The sequence below is a fragment of the Aotus nancymaae genome, unplaced genomic scaffold (genome assembly GCF_030222135.1).
Source record: "Aotus nancymaae isolate 86718 unplaced genomic scaffold, 86718_ANA_hifiasm-v0.15.2.pri h1tg000019l, whole genome shotgun sequence".
NCBI classification, from domain to species: Eukaryota; Metazoa; Chordata; class Mammalia; order Primates; family Aotidae; genus Aotus; species Aotus nancymaae.
Window position 1 is genome coordinate 10,559,665 of NW_026988431.1, and position 21,925 is coordinate 10,581,589.

The window sequence follows — 21,925 nt, forward strand, 5'->3', positions numbered from 1 at the left end:
GTGTCCCTGCGCTAGCAAATAGGGGAACAACTGAAACGTAAACATCACATTTTGCTCATTTTTATTCATACATAGCATTTACCTGTCATGGTTCCTATCACACAACAGCAGTCAAAAGGTATTTTTTGAATTCGTAATTGAACAAAAGGAAGAACCCTGAATGATAAAGGAAAGTATTGGTGTGAATAGATCCCTGACTCCAAACTTCCCCTTTAGTTGCCTACGAAAAGCAAGCAGATTTCATACCATGCCTACAGGTACAGTGACTTGAATAGGTTCTTGAGTAGATAGTAACACCTAGAAGAAAAATAATTAAATTAAATATTAATTAAATAGACCAGTAAAAATTAGAGCAAATGTTATTGATTAAGTGATATTACTTGATAATACTTATATAAAAGTTAAGTTATAATCTTCACCTTACTGCTCAAAAATCTTAAGTTACATTTAACTTCTAGGACTAGGACTAGGGTAAAGCAAGTCGGGCACTCACATTGGGTGCAAAATTTAAGTAGTGCAAATAATATTTAATGAGATATTTTTAAAAATCAAAATTAATACAACAAATCATGATGAATAAAATATCACAATTATAAACAAAACTGTGGCATGGATTTTCAAAATATTATATGAGAATTGTATTATGAGCAATATTTTATCAAAATATTATACAAGCATTATTATATAACGCCATTAATAAAACCTTAAGCATAATAACAGCAGCCCACAGGTTTTGGCGCACAGAATTTTAAAACCATGGCCAGCTGTGCACAGATCTGGTTGTTTTAGGAAATAGTTTAACACCAAAGAATGTTGTGGGTTATTTTTCCATAAGAAACAGCAAGTAATTTTTCATGCTTAGGCTTTAATTAGTGGTCAAAGTGTCAAACGTGTAAGAAATTAAATTGATACTGCTCCCACTACAGTGCTCTAAAAAGGTATTTATCTAGTGAAAGACATATGTTTCCATTTAACTACCCATCCTTCTCTCATTTCTTTAGTGTCTAGTGCTGTGCGGAGCATTCAGGCTAATAGTCTGGCCAGCTTGGGGCAGATATTCTCATGAGCAAACACTGATTATAGAACACTAAGAAAGATACAAGAGAACTCAATGGGATTATTATGGGAATGGAAACAACTTATCTCTAGGGAAAGTATAAAAGAACAAACCGAAAGAAATTTCAGGTCAGGGTAATGGAGCTAACTTTAACATGCACCTTTCAAAACTGCATTGTTTTCTTCCCTAAGAGCTAGCTGGCAGTATTTATTAAATGTCTTTAAAATTCTGAATAAATCTGATGAAGCACTTCCATTTCAAGAAAATTCCCTTAAGGAAATGTTAATAGACATATATAAAGATTTTTCACCCCCAAAATATTTAGCATAGTATTTTTTATAGCATATTAAGAGCAAAGGAGTAAACTTAAGTAGTCAATTACATGACAGTGTTGAGATACATACATCGTATAACAGAAGATTTGCAGCGATTAAAAATAAGTTGGTGGATTATTACAGGCACGGTGGCTCACGCCTGTAATCCCAGCACTTTGGAAGGCCAAGGCAGGCAGAAAACTAGAGGTCAGAAGTTCAAGACCAGCCTGTCCAATATGGTGAAAGCCCATCTTTACTAAAAATACAAAAATGAGCCAGGCGTGGTGGCGTGCTCCTGTAGTCCCAGCTACCTGGGAGGCTGAGACAGAAGAATTGCTTGAGCCGGGGAGGCAGAGGTTGCAGTGAGCTGAAATTGCACTACTGCACTCCAGCCTGGGTGACAGAGCAAGACTCTGTCTCAAATAATAATAATAATAAGTTGGTAAGGAATCAGTAATGACATACAATGGTGTAGACACCTGCTACTCCAAGTGTGCTCCCGTGACCAACAGCATGTGCTTCCCAGGAACTTGTTAGACATGCAGAATTCCAGGCTCCGCCCAGACCTACTGAATAGGAATCTGCATCTTAACAAAGTTCCCCAAATGATTTCTATGTGCATTATCATTTGAGAAGCAGTGGTATATGCTGTATTTTTTTAAGCAAAAGAAAAATATGTATATTATGATTCCATTTTTGACTCCCTCAAGTATGACTACATGAATAGAAAAAAAAAGTAGATAGATAGACACGAAAATGTATGCAGTAATGATCTTGGGGTGCTGTACTTTTTATGTTCTGCTTTTATTCTAAATTTACTAAATATTTTCTGTATATTCAACGAAACGTGTATTACCTTTGTTATAAGAAAGAAAAGTAAGTTTTTTAAGTGTATTTATCTTTGTTGTTTTTTTCTTTTAAAATGATTGTTCATGGTAAGTAAATCACTTTTCTATAAAGTAAAAATTCAGGTTAATTGCACATTGAGGTTTGCAAAATTAAAAGTATAATTTTACAGCAACAGGTTTACATCTATAATCATATATATAGTATAATTGTGATGTAGAATATTTCTTCACACTGTTTCCATAAGAATGTTTCTATCTTTCTATTCCTGTATCTTGTTCTTCTGCCTAATAAAGACACGAGTATGTTTGTAGAGCAAGTCTCACCCATCAGGAGATTATGCACTCCCTCAAAAAGTTAGTGATTTTTTTAGAACTTTACCTTCTTCCATGATGTTGTCCTAAAACTGCTAAAATATACAAAATTTCAGTGGTTCTCTTTCATTTAGTTTTACTTTTTGAAAAGCCTCCTTTCAAAAGGCAGGTAATTAGCATATCAAGCTCTGATTAGAATAAATGCCCTTGTTGGGACTGTTTCCTGTTTTTTAGGTTTTGGTTTTGAGACAGGATCTTGCTCTGTTGGCCAGGCTGGAGTGCAGTTGTGCAATAATAGCTAATTGCAGCCTTGACTTCCCAGGCTCAAGTGATCCTCCTACCTCAGCCTCCTGAAGAGCTATAGGACTACAGAGCTACTCTGTGGCTATTTTTAAAATTTTTTTATAGAGATGGGGTCTCATTATGTTGCCAGGCTGATCTCAAACTCCCGGACTTAAGCAATCTTCCTGCCTTGGGCTCCCAATTTGCTGGGATTACAAGCATGAGCCACTATGTCCCTTAGAGGATGCTAAGGGAGGTGCACACAGGATCTGTCAGATTTGAAGCCATAACAAAAGAAAGGAAAGATCATAAATGCTGCTTAGGTGAGCCCTGGTAGCTGCTGAACACACTGAAGCCCACAGAACCCAGACAGATGAAAGGTATCCGGAAAATGAGAAGGGCCTGCTTCCAGCGCTTGCCTACAGCAGTCCCAGCACATTCCAAGACATTGAAGGAACATAAGTAAAATTTCATTTTAATGCAAACTATTGTAAGGCAACATTTTGATAATGACTCGGAATTCATTAGCAAATGTACATGTCCTCTGAGAAGGCACACGGTAAATGTGCTTTGCTCACCTTCCACCATGGATCTTAAAGTATCAGTAGAGTAACAAGGCCTGTGCATGTAGCAGTTTGATTAAAGAAAACCTGACCCTGCTGGGCATCTGTCCTTTTTTTCTATAGCAGGGACCTTAAGTAATAGCAATGAGGTGATAAACAAGACCAAGAAACTGCTTTCCAGAAAGATCACGGGTGAAGATGAGGCAAATTATTGAAAAAATACTAGAAGAGGCCGGGCGCGGTGGCTCAAGCCTGTAATCCCAGCACTTTGGGAGGCCGAGGAGGGCGGATCACAAGGTCAAGAGATCGAGACCATCCTGGCCAACGTGGTAAAACCCCGTCTCTACTAAAAATACAAAAATTAGCTGGGCGTGGTAGTGTGCGCCTGTAGTCCCAGCTACTCAGGAGGCTGAGGCAGGAGAATTGCTTGAACCCAGGAGGCGGAGGTTGCAGTGAGCCAAGATTGTGCCACTGCACTCCAGCATGGTGCCTGGTGACAGAGTCAGACTCTGCCAAAAAAAAGAAAAGAAAAAATACTAGAAGAAAACAAAATAGAGAGGAAGTCCCATTTACAGAGCCTGCGGTTAGGCTCTTACACACATCATCTCATTTAATCCCCATTACAGACTTGTGACGTGCGTGAGCTGGCTGAGATGCAGTGAGACTCATAATTTCTCCAAGTTCACCCACGTAATAAATGGCAGAAAGAGAAATCAGTTTCAGTTTAGCTAATGCCAAAGCCCATGTTCTTTCCACAATAACACACTGCCTCCAGACACAATTCTGATTATGACTCATTTACTATATACTGAAAAACAAAATTTTCAAAATTCCTCAAAGCAGGGTTCTTCCATTCCAATGCATAGACCAACTTATATCAAAATATCCTAGGTATCTTTTTAAAATACAGATTCCTAGTTTTCTTTCCATATAGTCGGTAGGTCTAAATGGAGCCTAGGAATTTACATTTTAGATATTTCCCAGGAAGCTCTGACACACAGACCACACACAGAGATGCCTAAAAGGGACATAATCTAGATATCATTGAAAAAAGACACCTTGTCACTCCTGGAGCCAACGTCGCCTTTTGCCATCAACGCGCCACTGATAACACTGATCCCTTGGTCTGTACTCATATTTCAGTGGCTACTCCAAGGCTCTCTCAGATAGAGGAGAAAGCTCTGAAGTGAAAGGAGGTTGAGACTTAGACCTGGCCATTAACTAGTTATGCTAAGTAAAGAAGTAATAACCTCTTTGAATCTGTTGTTGTTTTTTTTTTCTAGAAAAATGGAGACAATAACTCCTGCCTCAAACATTTCACATGGGGATTATGAGGAAAAAAATAAGATTTGATTAAAATGGACTCAGACTGTTACCGATTTTCCATACAGATGCTAGTAATTGAGTAGAGGATGTGAGAAATGAAAACCCCTGGAATTGAAGTCAGATGTGAATCAGAATTCTGATTCCCCCTCTCAGCCATATAACCTTGAACACTTAACCTCCCAGAACCTCAGTTTCCTTTTGTGTATATAAAGAATGACAGGCCGGATGTGGTAGCTCACACCTGTAATCCCAGCACTTTGGGAGGCTGAGGCAGGTGGATCACAAGGTCAGGAGTTCGAGACTAGCCTGGCCAACATGGTGAAACCCCGTCTGGACTAAAAATACAAAAAATAGCTGGGTGTGGTGGTGGGCACCTATAATCCCAGCTACTCGGGAGGCTGAGGGAGAATTATTTGAACCGGGGAGGCAGGGGTTGCAGTGAGCCAATATCGCACCATAGCACTCCAGCATGAATGACACGGCGACACTCCGTCTCGAAAAAAATAACAAAAATGCATGCCCAGTAGCAGGAATGGAAGTAACCTATACTACCATCCACAGGAGTAGCTAAATAAGGATGTGCTGTACTCTGCCTGTACTGTCAGAGAGGAGTACCTTCTACTCTCTGTAGGCTTCCCTGCAAAGGAGTTTTTAAAGCACCCTGATGATCTTGCTTTTGCCCGTGACTCACTTCACCTGTGAGAAGGTGGTATCACTTATCTGACCGGTAGGTCTTGTCTCAACTGTATTTTTCATTGTGGGAACTGCTGTAAGCTACACAGCAAGATCTACATACACAGCTTCGGTAATAACGAGCCTGCTTGACTAGTCACATAAAACTCTAACTTCTGGTCTTGCCTCTGTCTGCAATAAAATTGAATTTGTGGCCTCCTTATGCCAACTATTTGTCTTTTTTCTCAAACTCTTCAGAACCCAGGGGAAGGGGGCAGAGGTAAAGGGGCATTATTTATTGTTCTGTCAAAAATCCAACATATATATTGAAAACTATTAGCCATAAACAAACAAACAAAAAAATAGAGATGAAGCCATATATACATATTGTCACTTAAATTATCTTAGGACATGCTGTTAAGTGAAAACTGTCAGGTCCAGAACAGGGTATTTAGTGTACTCTTATTTTTATAAAAATAGAGGATGTATACAATTAAACACACATATATTTAATTAGAATATTATCAGGAAAATAAACAAGAAACCTTTTACTCTGCTTGCCCTTAGGGATAGACTGAGACTAAGGTGAGATGAGGAGTCATTTTTCATTGTATATGCTCTAACACTTTTAATTTTTAGTTACACTTGTCTCATTTAAAAAAATATATAAATATATACAAGGCAGGGCACCGTGGTTCACGCCTGTACTCCCAGCACTTTGGGCAAATCACTTGAGGTTAGGAGTCCAAGACCAGCCTGGCCGACATTGTGAAACCCCATATCTACTAAAAATATAAAGGATTAGCTGGGTGTGATGGCACACACCTGTAATCCCAGCTACTCGGGAGGCTGAGGCAAGAGAATCCCTTGAACTGGGGACGCGGAGCTTGCAGTGAGCTGAGATCATGCCACTGCACTCCAGCCTGGGCGACAGAGCGAGACTCCATCTCAAGAAAAACAAAATACAAGAAGTGCTTCACACTGTTGTGTTGAGGAGTAAGCAATACTGCATAGCAGAGTCAATAAATTTTGCTGTCCTTTCTTCATCCTTCTGCCGGCAAGTCAGCTTCCACGTCACAGTACTCCTTTGGGATTGTTGGAGCATTGTACACTGACTTCTCCTAGCCTGAATACATCCCTAGTTATGGGAGGCTTTTCCCCCACCGGAAAGCAAGCTACAGAATAGCAAGGGACCAAGGAACTGTAGCCTTCCCAGCAGTTAGTTCAGTCTCTTAGACTAACTAAGACGCGTTTAGAGCCAACATGTTTACAACACTAAAGAGTACATGAGGCTTTTAGTGCCCAGGCCAGTCATCTACTCTGATTGCCATAGATTTGAAGTTGAGACAAAGAAAGGCTTTGCACAATTCCACTAAGTAGAAAGCACAGCTTCAAAGAGCAGCTGAAACTTCCTGGCAGAACACGGACCCGGCATGTGACATTATGTGCAAAATCACCACATGCCTGCTGCTCCTAACCACCATCCTCTCCCAAGATGATATTTTAAATGGAAACATATGGCTAACACAAAACAAAGCTGATTTTTTTTCTTCCGTGTGTTTGGTGATTATTTATTTATCTGAGTTTAAGAAAGAATAATACACAAATTACCAAAACAAGGGGAAATCAGCTTCAGGCTCCTTTGAAGTTTTTTACCTTGGGCATGGTTACAAAGTTATGCATTCACACCGCAGGCTGAAAAGTTTGGCTAAAGTTCATCTTAGATGGTAGAGTACTCTGGTGAAAGACAGAGGACTAGAAAGTCAGATAGAATGGGTTCAAATCTTGACTTCAACCTAGGCATCTCTGCTGTATTCTCTCTAAGCCTTGGTTTCTACTGTTCTGAAATTAGAGTAACACCTACCTTGAAGGTACAAACAGAACAATATCTGTAAAACACTAGGCAGATGCCCTGTGTATGGTTATAATGATTAATATAGAAATTAATTTGTAAACGATAATAGAATGGAGAATGCTTATAATCACCTATTCAGTTATTCATCGTGCCTTTCCACGGATCTGTAGATCTCTTAGAGGGTGCTCACTTTCCTTTGTTCATTTCCTTTGTTCCTTTGTTCATTTTTAGTGACTCTAGCACTAAGTACATTGTGCTGTTATAGCACTCCCCAGTGAACATTTTGAATGAATGAGGAAGAGAATTGACAGTAACTGCAAGCCTGCTGACCAATGTTATTTTTAGCCATTCCCAAAATGAACCTGCGTATCAGTGCCTGAGATCTCTTTCCTCTTTCTTTTAACACAGCATACTCAATACAAGGAAGAGGAAGAAAATCGGGCCAATTGCATGGAAATAGGTACTAATTCCTTTAAGATTTAAAAATATTAAAAAAAAGAACAGGAAAAAAAAAAAGCTAGAAGCATGTTCCTTGAGTTGAGAAACCAAGTTATAGAAAGTATTTCTTAGCAATATGTAATTTGAATCTCCTTACTTCAAACTCATGTCTTCCTTGTGGGGGTCAATTTATGTTTTGAATAACTTGTTTTGGGACACAAAATAATTTTGAAAAAATAATTAAAGTATAAAATTTGGTCTTGTTAAATGGGGTTTGCCATAGAAAGCTGATTATTTCAATTCCTCAAATATACACTAAACTTCTATCTGCCAGGTGTTATGAAATACAGAAAAATTCAACATGGTTAAGATATAACTCTATTTTGCAAATACTATGTTTGTCACCTGGTAAAAAGACTACATCTCCTTGCTCTACTTTTATTTCTTGTAATTTGTGAAGGTCTCATTAACTTGTTTAAACTGGTACTCCAAAGAATCCTCCATCATTTTCCCACATTTCTAATAAAATTCTACATAATGCAAAAGATAATTATTAAATTTTTTATCAATCAACAAGTGTTTACTTTGCAATTATGTACTATGAGCCCAGTTTTGCCAAAATATGGACACACAGCTTATATGTGCCTTGAATAACTACAAGGCATCTAGGTACTAGCCTGTGTATTTTTGTTTGTCTTGTTTTTTTTTTTTTTTTTTTTTTTTTAGATGGAATCTCACTCTATCGCCCAGGCTGGAGTGCAGTGGCATGATCTTGGCTCACTGCAACCTCTGCCACCTGGGTTCAAGGAATTCTCCTGTCTCAGCCTCCCGAGTAGCTCAGATTACAGGCGCACTACCACGCCTGGCTAATTTTTGTATTTTTAGTAGAGACAGGGTTTCAACATCTTGGCCAGGCTGGTCTTGAATTCCTGACCTCATGATCTACCTACCTCAGCCTCCCAAAGTGCTAGGAATAGCCTGTGTATTTTTCAAATGCATATATTTAAAAGCAAAGCAACATTTGCCAAAATACAGAGTGTTGTCTATTTATTCAAATTAAAAAATAGACTTTTTGTTGAAATACAATTCACATATGGTATACAGTTTGATGATTTTGACAGATGTTTACACCTGTGTAAATATCACATTCCTAACAAGATATAAACTTTCTGTCACCCTAGAAATTTTCCTCCTGCCCGATATCAATCAGTCCCCACCTCATACTCACCAAAGGCAACCACTGCTCTTATTTGTACCATTCTATAGTTTATATATGTACTCTAGAACTTACACAAATAGAATTAGACAGTATGTACTCTTTATAGCTTGCTTTTTTTTTTCTTTTTGCTCAGCACTATGCCTTGGGGTTTATTCATGTTTTTGCCTATATAAGTAGTTCTTTTTATTGTTGAGTAATATTCTATTATATGGATATACTGCTGTTTGTTTACTCATTCTTCTGTTGATGGATGTATGAGTTATTTCTTATTCTGGGCTATTACAAATGAAGACATTATAAGTATTCTTATTTTATAGCAAGATGAGGTAGTGTAAATGTGGTACTGTAAGCATTTTTAAAGATTATTTTGGCTCTTTTTGGTGTATATAAGTTTTAAAATCAGTTTCTACCAAAAAAAAAAAAAAAAAGGAAAAAGTTGCTGCAGTCGTGATTGCAATGGCATGGAATCTATAGAACAATTTGGGGAACATTTATGTCTTAAAAATATTGAATCTTCCAATTATGGATATGGTGTATCTCTCTATTTAGTTAATCTTTATTTAATTTATAAAACATTTCACTTTCTTTAGCAAAGTATTATAGTTTCAAAATCATGGATTTGCATATATTTTATTAAATGTATCACAAAATAGTTTTTATGCAATTGTAAATGACACAGTTTTATAGATGATGTGTAAAAATACAATTGATTTTTATATATTGCTTTGTATCCTGAGACATCATTAAACTTGCTTATTTGTTCTAGTAACTTCTTTGTAGCGTTCTTTAAATTGCTATGGACACAAACTATGTTATTTGACATTTTACTTTCTCCTTTCTAATGTGCATAACTTTTACTTATTTTTCTTACCTTATTGCACTGGAGAAGATCTCTATTACAAATGTTTAATAAAGGTGGTAAGAGAATATATGCTAGCCTTATCCTGATCTTATAATAAAATCTAGTCTTTCATAGTAACATGATGCTATTTTTAGGTTTTTTCAAAAATATTTTTCATTAAGTTGAAGAAGTTGCCTTCTGTTCTCAGTTTGCTGAGATTATATACTTATTTTAATTTTAAATAGGCTTTGAATTTTGCCAGTGCTGTTTATTGATATGATCATGACTTTATTCCCTTATTCTGTTAACATATTAAATCATTTAAAAATATTAAACCATTCTTATATTCCTAGAGCAAATCCACTTATACATGATGTATTATGCTTTTTATATATGGTAGGATTTGACTAGTTAATATTTTGTTAAAATTTTTTATCTCTATGCTCATGAAAAATATTAATTTGTAATGTATTTTTTCATGTTTTTTCAATTATTTTGGTATGAGGGTTACATTGACATCATTAACTTAGCTGACAAATTTTGACCTTTTTTTCACTTTTAAAAGAATTTTTTATTTTACTTTAAGTTCTGGGATACATGTGCTGAACATGCAGGTGTGTTACCTAGGTACACGTGCCATGGTGGTTTCCTGCACCCATCAACCTGTCATCTAGGTTTTAAGCCCCACATGCATTAGGCATTTGTCCTAATGCTCTCTCTCTCTTTGCCCCCACCTCACAACAGGCCCTGGTGTGTGATGTTCCCCTCCCTGTGTTCATGTGTTTTCATTGTTCAACTCCCACTTAAGAGTAAGGGCATGCAGTGTTTGGTTGTCTGTTCCTGTGTTAATATGTGGAGGATGATGGTTTCCAGCTTCATCCATGCCCCTGCAAAGGAAATAAACTCATTCTTTTTTATGGCTGCATAGTATTCCATGATGTACATGTGCCACATTTTCTTTATCTAGTCTATCATTGATGGGCATTTGGGTTGCTTCCAAGTCTTTGCTATTGTAAATAGTGCTGCAATAAACATATGTGTGCATGTGTCTTTATAATAGAATGATTTATAACTTTGGGGATATATACCCAGTAATGGGATTGCTGAGTCAAATGATATTTCTGGTTCTATATCCTTGAGGAATTGCCATACTGTCTTCCATAATGGTTGAACTAATTTACACTCCCACCAAAAGTGTAAAAGTGTTCCTACTTCTCACATCGTCAGGAGCATCTGTTGTTTCCTGACTTTTTAATGATTGCCATTCTAACTGGTGTAAGATGGTATCTCATTATGGCTTTGATTTGCATTTCTCTAATGACCAGTGATGATGAGCTTTTTTTTTTCATATATTTGTTGGCCACATAAATGTCTTCTTTTGAGAAGTGTCTGTTCATATCCTTCACCCACTTTTTGATGGGATTGTTTGTTTTTGTCTTGTAAATTTGTTTAAGTTCCTTGTAGATTCTGAACATCACGCCTTTGTCAGATGGAGAGACTGCAAACATTTTATCACATTCTGTAGGTTGCTGGTTCATTCTGATGATGGTTTCTTTTGCTGAGCAGAAGCACTTTAGTTTAATTAGATCCCATTCATCAATTTTGGCTTTTGTTGCAATTTATTTTGGTGTTTTAGTCATAAAGTCTTTGCCCATGCCTATGTCTTGAATGGTATTGACTAGGTTTCCTTCTAGAGTTTTTATGTTTTTAGGTTTTATGTTCAAGTCTTTAATCCATCTTGAGTTAATTTTTGTATAAGATGTAAGGAAGGGGTCTAGATTCTGTTTTCAGCATATGGCTAGCCAGTTTTCCTAGCACCATTCATTAAATAGAGAATCCTTTCCCCATTGCTTCTTTTTGTCATGTTTGTCAAAGATCAAATAGTTGCAGATGTGTGGTGTTATTTCTGAGGCCTCTGTCCTGTTCCATTGATCTATACATCTGTTTTGGTACCAGTACCATGCTGTTTTGGTTACTGTAGCCTTGCAGTATAATTTGAAATCAGGTGGCCTGATGCCTCCAGCTGTGTTCTTTTGGCTTAGGATTGTCTTGGCTATACAGGCTCTTTTTTTGTTCCTTATAAAATTTAAAGTAGTTTTTCTAGCTCTGTGAAAACAGTCAATGATAGCTTGATGGGAATAACATTGAATCTGTAAATAACTTTGGGCAGTATGGCCATTTTCATGATATTGACTCTTCCTATCCATGAGTATGGAATGTTTTTCCATTTGTTTGTGTCCTCTCTTCTTTCCTTGAGCAATGGTTTGTAGTTCTCCTTGAAGAGATCCTTCACATCTCTTGTAAGTTGTATCCCAAGGTATTTTATTTTATCTGTAGCAATGTTTTGGTTGGTAGAATATTAATTACTGCCTCAGTTTCAGAAATTGTTATTGGTCTATTCAGGGATTCAATTTCTTCCTGGTTTAGTCTTGGGACAGTGTATGTGTCCAGGAATTCGATTTCTTCTACATTTTCTAGTTTATTTGCATAGAGGTGTTTATACTATTCTCTGATGGTAGTTTGTATTTCTGTGGGATCAGTGGTGATGTCCTCTTTATCTTTTTATATTGTGTCTATTTGATTTTTCTCTCTTTTCTTCTTCATTAGCCTGGCTAGCAGTCTATTTTGTTGATCTTTTCAAAAAATCAGCTCCTGGATTCATTGATTTTTTGAAGGGTTTTTCATGTCTCTATCTCCTTCAGTTCTGCTCTGATTTTAATTATTTCTTGTCTTCTACTAACTTTTGAATATGTTTGCTCTTGCTTCTGTATTTCTTTTAATTGTGATGTTAGGGTGTTGATTTTAGATCTTTCTTGCTTTCTCCTGTGGGCATTTAGTGCTATAAATTTCCCTCTAAGCACTGCTTTAGCTATATCCCAGAGATTCTGATACGTTGTGTTTTTGTTCTCATTGGTTTCAAAGAACTTATTTATTTCGATGTCATTATGTACCCACTAGTCATTCAGGAGCAGGCTGTTCAGTTTCCATGTAGTTGTGTGGTTTTTGAGTGAGTTTCGTAATCTGAGTTCTAATTTGATTCCACTGTGGTCTGAGAGACTGTTATTGTTTCCATTATTTTGCATTTGCTGAGGAGTGTTTTACTTCCAACGATGTGGTTAATTTTAGAGTAAGTGCTATGTGGTGCTGAGAAGAATGTATATTCTGTTGATTTAGAGTGGAGAGTTCTGTAGATATCTATTACGTCTGCTTTGTACAGAGCTGAGTGCAAGTCCTGAATATACTTGTTAATTTTCTGTCTCATAGATCTGTCTAATATGGACTGTGGGGTGTTAAAGTCTCCCACTATTATTGTGTGGGAGTCTAAGTCTCCTTGTAGGTCTCTAAGAACTTGTTTTCTGAATCTGGGTGCTCCTGTATTGGGTGCATGTATATTTAGGATAGTTAGCTCATCTTGCTGCATTGATTCCTTTAACTTTATGTAATGCCCTTCTTCGTCTTTTCTGATCTTTGTTAGTTTAAAGTCTGTTTTATCAGAGACTAGGATTGTAACCCCTACTTGTTTTTCTTTTCATTTGCTTGGTAAATCTACCTCCATCACTTTATTTTGAGCCTGTATGTGTCTTTGCAACTGAGATGGGTCTTCTGAATACAACACACCAATGGGTCTTGATTCTTTATCCAACTTGCTAATCTGTGTCTTTTCATTGGGGCATTCAGCCCATTTACATTTAAGGTTAATATTGTTATATGTGAATTTGATCCTGTCATCATGATGCTAGCTGGTTATTTTGCACATTAGTTGATGCGGTTTCTTCATACTGTTGCTGGTCTTTATATTTTAGTGTGTTTTGGCAGTGACTGGCACCAGTTTTTCTTTTCCATATTCAGTGCTTCCTTCAGGAGCCCTGGTTGTGACAAAATCCCTCAGCATTTGCTTGTCTGGAAAGGATTTTATTTATCCTTCACTTGTGAAACTTACTTTGGCTGGATATGAAATTCCAGGTTGAAAATTCTTTTCTTTAAGGATGTTTATTATTGGGCCCCAATCTCTTCTGGCTTATAGCATTTCTGCAGAAGATCCACTGTTAGTCTGATGGGCTTCCCTTTGTAGGTAACTTGACCTTTCTCTCTGACTGCCCTTAACATTTTTTCTCTCATTTTAATGTTGGAGAATCTGGTGATTGTGTGTCTTGAGGTTGCTCTTCTTGAGGAGTATTATAGTGGTGGTCTCTGTATTTCCTGACTTTGACTGTTGGCCTGTCTTGCTAGTTGGGGAAGTTCTCCTGTATAATATCCTGAAGTGTGTTTTCCAACTTAGTTCCATTTCTTCCATCACTTTCAGTGACCCCAATCAATCATAGGTTTGGTCTTTTCACATAGTTCCATATTTCTTGTAAGCTTTGTTTATTCCTTTTCATTCCTTTTTCTCCAATCTTGTCTTCATACTTTATTTCATTAAGTTGATCTTCAATCTCTGATATCTTTTCTTCTGCTTGATTGATTTGGCTATGATACTTGTGAATGCTTCACAAAGTTCTCCTGCTGTGTTTTTCATCTCCGTCATATCATTTATGTTCATCTCTGAACTGGTTATTCTAGTTAGCAGTTCCTGTAACCTTTTGTCAAGGTTCTTAACTACCATGCGTTGGGTTAGAACATGCTCCTTTAGCTCAGGGGATTTTGTTTTATTACCTACTTTCTGAAGCCTACTTCTGTCGGTTCATCAAACTCATTCTCTGTCCAGTTTTGCTCCCTTGCTGGAGAGGAGTTGCAATCATTTGGAGAAGAAACATTCTGGTTTTTGGAATTTTTGTGCTGGTTTTTCCTCATTTTCATGGATTTATCTACCTTTGATCTTTGAGGGTGATGACCTATAGATGGGGTTTCTGTTGGGGGGTGTCCTTTTTGTTGATGTTATTTTTTGTTTGTTAGTTTTTCTTCTAACAGTCAGGCCTTTCTTCTGAAGGTCTGCTGGAGTTTGCTGGAGGTCCACTCCAGACCCTATTTGCCTGGGTATCACCAGCAGAGGCTGCAGAACAGCAATGATTGCTGCAGAAGAGCAAAGATTGCTGCCTGCTCCTTCCTCTGGCAGCTTTGTCCCAGAGGGGCACTGGCCTGATGCCAACCGGAGCTCTTCTCTGTGAGGTGTCTTGTTTACCCCTGTTGGGATGTCTCTCCCAGTCAGGAGTCATGGGGATCAGGGACACACTAGAGGAGACAGTGTGTCCCTTAGCAGAGCTCAAATGCTGTGCTAGGAGAACCCTCTGTTAGGATTCATTGCTCTCTTCAGAACCAGCAGACAGGAACATTTAAGTCTGCTGAAACTGCACCCACAGCCTCCCCTTTCCCCAGGTGCTTTGTCCCAGGGTGATGAGAGTTTTATCTATAAGCTCCTGACTGGGGCTGCTGCCTTTCTTTCAGAGATGTCCTGCCCAGTGAAGACGAATCTAGAGAGGCAGTCTGGCCACAGCTGGTTGCTTTGCCACACTATGTTGAGTTTCACACAGTATGAACTTCCAGGCCTTTTTAGCACAGTCAGAGAAAAACTACCCACTCAAGACTCAGTAATGATGGACGCCCCCAACCCACCTAGCTCAATCATCCCAAGTTGACTTCAGACTGCTGTGTTGGCAGTGAGAATTTCAAGCCACTAGTTCTTAGCCTGCTGGGCTCCATGGGAGTGGGACCTGCTGAGCAAGACAACTCTGCTTCCCAGCTTCAGCCCCCTTTCTGTGAGAGTGAATGATTCCGTCTCACTGGGGTTGCAGGAGTCACAGGGGTACAAAAAAAAACCTGCTGCTACTTTGGTGTCTGCCCAAACAACTGCTCGGTTTTGTGCTTGAAACCCAGAGCCCTGGTGGTGTAGGCACAAAAGGGAATCTCTTGGTTTGTGGATTGCAAAAACAGTGGGAAAAGTGTTGTATCTGAGCCAGATAGCATAGTGCCTCATGATTTCCCTAGGCTGGGAAAGGGAGGCCCCCCACTCCTTGTACTTCCCAGGTGAGGTGACATTCCACCTGCTTCTGCTTGCCCACCATGGGCTTCCCCCTTTGCCTAACCAGTCCCAGTGAGATGAACAGGATACCTCAGTTGGAAATGCAGAAATCAACTGCCCTCTGAGGCATTGGTCTCACTGGGAGCTGCTGACCAGAGTTGTTCCTCTTCAGTCACCTTGCCAGATCCAACTTGTTTTTTGAGAGTTAGTTAAGATAGTCATCACAGTTTCTCAAGTTTGATAGAATTCACAAGTGAAGCTATCTGAAAATGGAGTTTTTCATGGGAATGTTATTAAATATGGATTAAGTCTCTTTGTTATGTATAGCTCTGCTCAGGTTTCCTGATTTTTTTTTCTTGTACCAGTATCGATAATTACTGTATTTTAAGATATCTTTATTTTGTCTAAGTTGTTATAGTTATTATTTAAAAATTGCTTATAATATCATATTGTTATCCTTTCAATGTCAATAGAATCTGTAGATTTGTCTCATATTTAACTCTGGACGATTATAATTTGTATGCTGTTTCTTTTTTTCTTTAAACAGTCTAGCCAGTGGTTTTTCACTTTTATTGATCTTTTCCAAGGACCAATTTTTTGTTCCACTGATTTTTTTTCTATTGTTTGTCTATTTACCACTTCATTGATTTTTTTCTCTTGTCTTTATTATTTTCTTTCTTCATCTTATGTTTAGTTGTTTTTTCTTTGTCTAGTTTTTTAAGGTAAAAGCTCACAAGATTGATTGTATATCATTGCTATTTCCTAATTAGGTGTAAAAAGCAATAAAATTTCCACTGAACATTATTGTAATTGCATTCTATCAATTTCAATATGTTGTTGGTTTGCTAGAATTTACTTTAAAAATTTTACATTACTCTTGATTTCTTCTTTGATAAATAGGCTATTTAGATGTGTGTTTCTTAATTTAAAAATGTTTGTAAATTTTTGAGAATTTTTAAATCAATTCCTAATTTCACCCCACTGTGGTGAAAAAAGATACTTTTAAATTTATGGCTTGGTTTATGACCTATCGCATTTTATAAACATAAAATAGCACATGTTTTATCTTGTGTATATTCTGTTTGCTTGAAAATAATGTGTGTTCAGCAGGAGTTTGGTGTAATTTCTCATAAATGTTAGTTACATTCATTTTATTAGTTATGTTTTTTTGAAAAGATCAACAAAATAGACAGACCACTAGCCAGACTAATAAAAAAGAAAAGAGATAAGAGTCAAATAGATGCAATAAAAATGACAAAGGGGTATCACCACTGATTCCACAGAAATACAAACTACCATCAGAGATTACTACAAACACCTTTATGCACATAAACCAGTAAATCTAGAAGAAATGAATAAATTCCTGGACACTTACACCCTCCCAAGACTAAACCAGGAAGAAGTCGAAGCCCTGAATAAACCAATAACAAGGGCTGAAGTTGAGGCAGCAATTAATAGCCTACCAACCAAAAAAAGTTCAGGACCAGATGGTTTCACAGCTGAATTCTACCAGAGGTAAAAAGAGGAGACGGTACTATTCCTTCTGAAACTATTCCAAACAATACAAAAAGAGGGAATACTCCCTAACTCATTCTATGAGTCAACATCATCCTGATACCAAACCTGGCAGAGACACAATTAAGAAAGAAAATTTCATGGCAGTATCCATGGTGAACACTGATGCAAAAATCTTCAATAAAATACTGGCAAACAGAATCCAACAGCACATCAAAAAGTTTATCCATCACAATCAGGTCAGCTTCATCCCTGGGATGCAAGGCTGGTTCAACATACGCAAATCTATAAACTCGATCCATCACATAAACAGAACCAAAGACAAAAACCACATGATTATCTCAATAGATGCAGAGAAGGTCTTTGACAAAATTCAACAGCCCTTTATGCTAAAAACTCTCAATAAACTAGGTATGCATGGAATGTATCTCAAAATAATAAAAGCTATGACAAAGCCATAGTCAATATCATACAGGATGGAAAAAAAAACTGCAAGCATTCCTTTTGAAAACTGGCAAAGACAAGGGTACCCTCTCTCACCACACCTATTCAACATAGTATTGGAAATTCTGGCCAGAGCAATCAGGCAAGAAAAAAAAAAAATAAAGGGTATTCAACTAGGAAAAGAGGAAGTCAAATTGTCTCTATTTGCAGATGATATGATTGTATATTTAGAAGACCCCATTGTCTCAGCCCAAAATCTCCTTAAGCTGATAAGCAACTTTGACAAAGTCTTAGTATACAAAATCAATATGCAAAAATCACAAGATTTCAGTACACCAATAACAGACAAAAATAGAGTCAAATCATGAGTGAACTCCCATTCACACTTGCTGCAAAGAGAATAAAATGCCTAGGAATACAACTAACAAGGGGTGTGAAGGACCTCTTCAAGGAGAACTACAAACTACTGCTCAAGGAAACAAGAGAGGACACAAACAGATGGAAAAATATTCCATGTTCATGGTTAGGAAGAATCAATATTGTGAAAATGGCCATACTGCCTAAAGTAGTTTATAGATAGTTTCAATGCTATCCCCATCAAGCTACCATCGATCTTTTTCACAGAACTGGAAAAAAAATCCTTAAACTTCATATGGAACCAAAAAAGAGCCCACATAGTCAAGACAATCCTAAGCAAAAAGAACAAAGCTGGAGGCATCACGCTACCTGACTTCAACTATACTACAAAGCTACAGTAATCAAAACAGCATGGTAATGTTACCAAAACGTGGATATAGACCAATGGAACAGAACAGAGCCCTCAGAAGTAATGCCACATATCTACAACCATCTGAACTTTGACAAATCTGACAAAAACAAGCAGTGGGGAAAGGATTCCCCACTTAATAAATGATGTTGAGAAAACTGGCTAGCCATATGCAGAAAGGTAAAACTGTACCCCTTCCTTACACCTTATATAAATATTAACTCCAGATGGATTAAAGACTTAAAATAAGACCTAATGCCATAAAAACTCTAGAAGAAAACCTAGGCAATACCATTCAGGACATAGGCATAGGCAAGGACTTCATGAGTAAAATATCAAAAGCAATGGCAATAAAAGTCAAAATAGACAAATGGGATCTAACTAAACTTAAGAGCTTCTGCACAGCAAAAGAAACAATCATTAGAGTGAATTGGCAACCAATAGAATGGGAAAAAATTGTTTGCAATCTCCCGATCTGACAAAGGGCTAATATCCAGAATCTACAAAGAAGTAAAACAAACTTACAAGAAAAAAACAACCCCATCAAAATGGGTGAAGAATATGAACAGACACTTTTCAAAAGAAGACATTTATGCAGCCAATAAATATATGAAAAAATGCTCATCATCAGTGGTCATTAGAGAAATGCAAATTTAAACCACATTGAGATATCATCTCACACCAGTTAGAATGGTGATCATTAAAAACTCTGTAGACAACAGATGCTGGAGAGGATGTGGAGAAATAGGAACAGTTTTACACTGTTGGTGGGAGTGTAAATTAGTTCAACCACTGTGGAAGACAGTGTGGCGATTCCTCAAGGATCTAGAAATAGAAATATCATTTGACCCATTACTGGGTATATATATACCCAAAGGATTATAAATCATTCTATTATAAAGACACATGCACATGTATGTTCATTGTGGCACTGTTTACAATAGCAAAGACCTGGAACCAACACAAATCCCTATCAAGGAAAGACTTGATAAAGAAAATGTGACACATATACACCATGGAATATTATGCAGCCATAAAAAGGATGAGTTCATGTCCTTTGCAGGGACACGGATGAATCTGGAAATCATCATTCTCAGCAAACTGATGCAAGAAAAGAAAACCAAACACTGCAAGTTCTCACTCATAAGTGGGTGTTGAACAATGAGAACACATAGACACAGGGAGGAGAACATCACACACTGGGGTCTGTTGTGGGGTTGGGGACTAGAGGAGGGACAGCAGGAGGTGGGGAGATTGGGGAGGGATAACAGAAGAAATATCTGATGTAGGTGATGGGGGGGATGGAGGCAGCAAACCACCATGGCATGTGTATACCTATGTAACAATCCTGCAAGATCCGTACATGTACCCCAGAACTTAAAGTGTAATAATAATAATAAAAGAAAATGTGGCTCATATAGACCACAGAACACTATGCAGCCATAAAAAGAATGAGTTCATGTCCTTTGCAGGGGCATGGATGAAGCTGGAAACCATCATTCTCAGCAGACTGACGCAAGAACAGAAAACCAAACACTGCATGTTCTCAGCATAAGTGAGTGTTCAACAATGAGAACCCATGGACACAAGGAGATGAACATCACACACTGAGGCCTGTTGGGGGATGGGGAAGCTAGGTGAGGTATAGCAGTGGGCAGGGAGATTGGGGAAGGATAACATTAGGAGAAATACCTAATGTAGATGATGAGGGGATGGATGCAGCAAACCACCATGGCATGTGTATACCTATGTAACAATCCTGCAAGATCTGCACGTGTACATCAGAACTTAAAGTATAATTTCAAAAAAAGTAAACATAAAATATGCTAAAAAAAAAAAAACTAGAAATCTACAACAGAACATTTTTAGAAAAATTATAGATCAGTGGAAACTAAATACATGCTTCTGAATATCCAATGGGAGAATGAAGAAGCTAGAAAAGACAATTTTAATATATCTTGAGACAAATAAAACATAAACTCTGGGGAAGGGGCCAAGATATAGTAGTGGCGTTTGGAGGCTCCCATCAAATAAAACAAAGAAAACATAACAAGGATGTGACTCCTTCACTGGCAACCAAAGTATCCAAATTGACTACCAGACTGGCATGACCAATGGAGAAAAGGAGAAGCAGTGTAGTGTGGTGCCCACCTGAGAGCCACATAAGGAAGGGGAATCCCCTTCCCCACCAAGGAGGGTGGTGAGTGAGTGCACTACCCTGCCAGGTAAACTGTGCTTTTTCCACAGAACTGTGCAACCCACTGGTGGGAAGATCCCACTTGCAAACCCACGCCACCAGTGCCTAGTGTTCCAACCCCAGAATGCACAGATTCTTGCAGCCTCTCAGCTGGAATCTGCTTAACTCTACCAAACTCCCCAGAGGAGGGATGACTAGCACCAGATGTGGCTGCCTGCTAAGCCATTTGAGCTCCTTGGGGGAGGGGCAGCAGCCAGCACTGGAAATCCCAACTGCCTAGCACATTAAACTCCTGGGAGGGGCAAGGGCAGCACTCATTTTTGTAGCTCCAGGCTGTGCTATTCCCCTGCTATAGCAAGGGAGGCTAGATAGTTTTGTCACAAGACTTGTCCCCACAGTTGAACACACTGGCTGTGGCAATCTGCAGCAGAATGCCTCTTCAGGCTTAACCACCCTCCATCCCTCCTCATTGGGTGGGGATTCCCTGCAGAAACTCCAATAACTCCTGCCAGAGGCTCAGGGACAGAATTCAAATGTCCCTGGGCCTGAGCCCCTAGGGGGAGGGGTGGCCACAGTCTCTGTAGACTGGCAGACTTAGCTTTTCCTCCTGGGAGTTCTGAGGAATCAGGGCAGCCCAGAAGAGTGAGACAAAGTGCTTCATTAAATGCGTCCTGCTCCCCATGCCACCCAACTGGGTGAGCCCCTCCAATAGGGGTTGTCAGACACCCTAGACAGGAGCAATTCTACTGGCATCAGCTTGGTGCCCCTCGAGGTTAGAGGTCCCAGAAGAAGGAGCAGGTGCCCATCTTTGCTGTTCACTCCTTGAGTAACAGCTCCAGGCACAAGAACAAATCAGATTAAAAGGGCCTGAAGTGAACCGCTAGGAAAATGCAGCAGCTCTACAGAAGAGAGACCTGACTATTGAAAGAACACAAACAAGCAGAAAGTCATGACAACAGCATCAACAACAACAACAAAAAGGCCCCCACAAAAGCCCCATCCAAGAGTCAGCATCCTCAAAGACCAAAACTAGACAAACTCACAAAGATGAGAAAGAATCAATGAAAAAATACTGAAAACTCAAAAGACCATCTCCTCCAAATGATAACAACATCTCTTGGTCAAAGGCACAGAACTGGACAGAGGATCAGATGAATGAAATTGACAGAAGCAGGCTTCAGAAGATGGGTAATGAAAAAACTACACTGTGCCAAAGGGATATGTTCTAACCCAAAGCAAAGAAACGATGAAACTTGATAACAGGTTAGAGGAATTGCTAACTAGAATAACCAGTTTAGGGAGGAATATAAATGACCTGAT

General features: G+C 38.3%; 1 long non-coding RNA gene across 1 annotated transcript in view; it reads left to right on the forward strand.

The window, feature by feature from the left end:
- Positions 1-7,641: 7,641 nt before the first annotated feature.
- Positions 7,642-21,925, forward strand: part of LOC135275871 (uncharacterized) — a 60,519-nt gene continuing 46,235 nt past the window's right edge. Inside the window, exon 1 of the long non-coding RNA XR_010343437.1 lies at positions 7,642-7,689. This is a non-coding gene — a long non-coding RNA (uncharacterized LOC135275871). The remainder of the gene's footprint in view (positions 7,690-21,925) is intronic.